This window comes from Mus caroli, chromosome 1 (genome assembly GCF_900094665.2).
Source record: "Mus caroli chromosome 1, CAROLI_EIJ_v1.1, whole genome shotgun sequence".
NCBI lineage: Eukaryota > Metazoa > Chordata > Mammalia > Rodentia > Muridae > Mus > Mus caroli.
In genome coordinates, this window is record NC_034570.1 from 155,384,861 (window position 1) to 155,388,641 (window position 3,781).

Below are 3,781 nucleotides of genomic sequence, written 5' to 3' on the forward strand. Positions count from 1 at the left end.
CATGGAAGCAGGTCATGTTAGGTTTCTCACTGTGACTAGTAGTAGACACTTTCCATAATTTCCCATTAAAAAGTGAAAATGAAAAGTCCAAAAAAAAAAAAAAAAAGTAACCGTGTGAGGTAATACCTAATACATATCTTAGTTAACCGATGCAGTCAGTTCATAAGAAGGGAAATAGACTTCAAAACCATGTTGCATATGACAAATACATATAACTATGATTCTAATTTTAAAACACAAATTAAAAAGCATATAAAAATGGAAACAAAGTACAGAAATCATTGTGTAGCCTTACATGTTTTTAATAAATATAGACAATGTCATTGATGGCTGACCTTTTCCTTAATATATCAAGATGGAATTTCTTAAGTTCTCAGTGTGATCTTTCACTTTGTGTTGGCCAAATCATGTGGCAGACAGAGAAACAAGGCAAGAGTCACCTATGGCAAGCGAGCATCAAAGTTAAGAAGCATCTTATCGGTAACAATTATGAAAATGGAAACCAAGGTGACCGTGGAACGCCCATATTTTCCTAGGCAAGTGATAAAAATTGGTAAGTCTGATACTGATACTATGATGCCAAAGATACAAAGTGTCAGATCACTTACAGTGTTAGAAATTGATACACATTTCCATAACACACTGGGAAGAAAAGAAACTGATATACTAGTTGAAGATAAATTCACCATTGTCTTACAAAGCCAAAAAATATTTATGTGTTGCAAGATACAGAAACTCTGCTTCTAGTTCCAAACTTGAAACACACCAAAATATCGTTGAGTCTTCAAGTGCTCTAATTGAAAATACATTAATCAGTGGTACATTGTGCAATATAATTAATTGAATGTAATAAATAAGGTCACACATAGGCCCCTGTTGATGATGTACATAGATTTGTATAATTTGGATTAGCCTGAAATAAAAATAAATGCAAATACCCCTAATCAGTTGTCTGCCTTGGAGGCTCTCCCACAAAAAGTGGCTCAGGACGCTAGGCTACTTCTACTCTTAACTAATGGCATCTCTTGCTGCCTGAAAGGACAAAACAGCATAGAAACACAATATCTTAACCACCAGGAAGTGACGTGTATTGTTTGGTTGAATTTCATTAGTGAGAAGCCCTGACCTGGTGCCATCTTTTAAGGACAGAAGGGAGAGATGGATAATATAGGTATGGGGATAGCTGGGAAATGCAATCAAGATTTGTGTCCAGAACAAAGAGCAAATAAAGTCTGCCATTCCTGCCAAAACTGCTTATTATGACTAACAGCTACTTAAATCTTATTTTTTTAAAGGAAAATGAAAGGACAATGACTGAGGTATTTTCTTTGAAGCATATTCCTATGCCTTAGCTCTTAAGTCATAGTTAGTTTCACCCCTAAAAAATTAGGTTATGTCTTTTCTGATAAATGTAGTATGATTACTATGAAGAAAGGTTAGACCCTATAGAAATTGGTGTGTATTGGTGTGTATTGGTGTGTGTGTGTGTGTGTGTGTGTGTGTGTGTGTGTGTGTAAGTGACTGCAGAGGCCATGTATCAGATTCCCTGAAGCTGGAATTACGAATGGTGTGAACGACCAAACCTGGGTACTGGGAATCAACTCAGGACTTTTGAAAGGGCCACTAGTACTCTAAACCACTGAACTATCCTCCCATCCCGTAGAAAAGTTGTTTTGGGTGTTTTGTTTTGTTTTGTTTTGTTTTGTTTTTAAGTACTACTGGTCAAAACCCCCTTACCGAGTTGTAACCCCTTGATCACTATGGATAGACCTTCCTTTCTCTTAGGTAAGTATGCCCAATGTATACATGTACCATTCTACGCTCTCTCTACAACATTCAATGACTCTAGATTTCTTATATCATATGTAAGGGCCATACAGTGTGTGGAACTTTTTGGTAAACCCTAAAGGGTATTAGCCAGTTTCATTCTTCAAGAAATATGATGCATTAAGTTGAATTCTTCTCTACATTTTATAGATAAGAAGCTGTAGCTTGTAGGAGTTGAGAGGTTAAGTCACCCACTTGCTCTTGACAAGCTCAAGGGGATAAAGGAGGGAAGATTCGACCCCACGATTGCCAGACTCCAGTGCCAAGCTACTAAGTCATACTGTATTCTCAGGTAACCTTGGACACAGTGCAGGCATGCCCTTTTGAAGGGTCTTCCCATTGTTCCTTCTTAACCCACAACCACACATCAACTAGAATGCATGAGTTTTAAAGCTTTCTGTGCTTATCATGAAAGATCTCCTTAGTATTCCTCCTGGAAATTTGCTTAAGTCTCCCTTTAATCTGAGATAGGCTTCTGTGGAAAGGTTAAATGTTGTAAAAGTAACATTGCCCGGAAGACGGCTGTCAATGCTCAAGGCTTCTCTACTGATCTATAGAGACAAATCTGTGATATGAAAGCCCTCTCCCCTCAGGACTCAGGGAACCCCATAGAACTGAAGACAGAAAGAGTGTAAGAGCCAAACAGGATAGAGGACCCCAAGAAAACAAGGCCTTCTAAATCAACATGATCAAAGCTCATGTGAATTCACGGAGACTGAGGCAGCGTGCACAGGGCCTGCGCAGGTCTGCATCATGTCTTCTGCATAATATTATGGCTTCCAGCTTAGCATTTCTCTGGGGTTCCTGAATGTGTGAATTCTCTAATCCTTGGGCTTTTCTCTTGGGTTACTTTCCTTCTGTTTGTTTGTCTCGTCCTAGTCCAATGTGTTAGATTTGTTTTACCTTATTTTATTTTATTATTATCCCTTCAAAAAATAAAATCAATTTATATATTCTGACATTATCATGAAACTCGGGCTTTATGTTTAGGTAAAATAGTGTTTAATTCATACCCTTACTGTAATCAGTTATAACAGGATCTGATTCTCTAATCCTTACCAATACAGGATTTCAATAAATCGATTTAGTCATTGCAAACAAATATGTAATAGATAATAGATAATTCCTCATTGCTGGTCGATCTTAGCTGTTCCAACTGTAAAGGTAGTAATCATTTGTGAATATCTTATGAACTCTTCTCCTTACTGTTTATCCATTTCTCTTTATTTCTTTAGGTGAGTGCTTTCATCACAACTATGCTTCTATTGAATTTCAATTGACAGCATGCTAGGAATTCATAAAGAGTTAAGGTCCTATGCATATACCCTGTTTGCAGTGGGAAACTCATACATTGCCAACAAAATTCAATGAATGTTTTAACTGAAAAGATCATCCTTAAGCACATGGACACATTTCCCCTGTGTCTTGCCTGAGATCTAGAGTAGGAATTTTTATTAAAGAGAAATCTCTGACATCTGGAGGAAAGAGGTCCTCAAATCTCTGGGGCACAGAGCACTTTGTTTACTCAAAGCTTCTCTACACTCAGTCCCTTGTTAAGAAGGTGACTAATCATGGAGATAGCTCACTGAAAATGGAGAAAAAATGAAAAAGTCTAGGCGATGGCTACCGGTAAAGTTCTACCACACATGGACGTTAAGGAATCCTTCAACCTCTGGGGTTTCAGTGATGTAGTAATCCCATCTTTATATTACAAACTGAGTTTGTCAACATCATGGAATAATTTGGAGTGTTTTTGTATTGTGAATGTATGATGCATAGAACTATATATTAAAGACCCGGAAGTCCTATAGCAAACTATGGCCAGCCTAGCATTTCCTAAAGTCTATCGACTACAACAGCCACTCATGGGAGATGTCAACTAGAAACACATTCATAACACTTATCAGTAGCATGGACTCTGTCTCCTAAAGTCACACTTAAATTTCACATCATG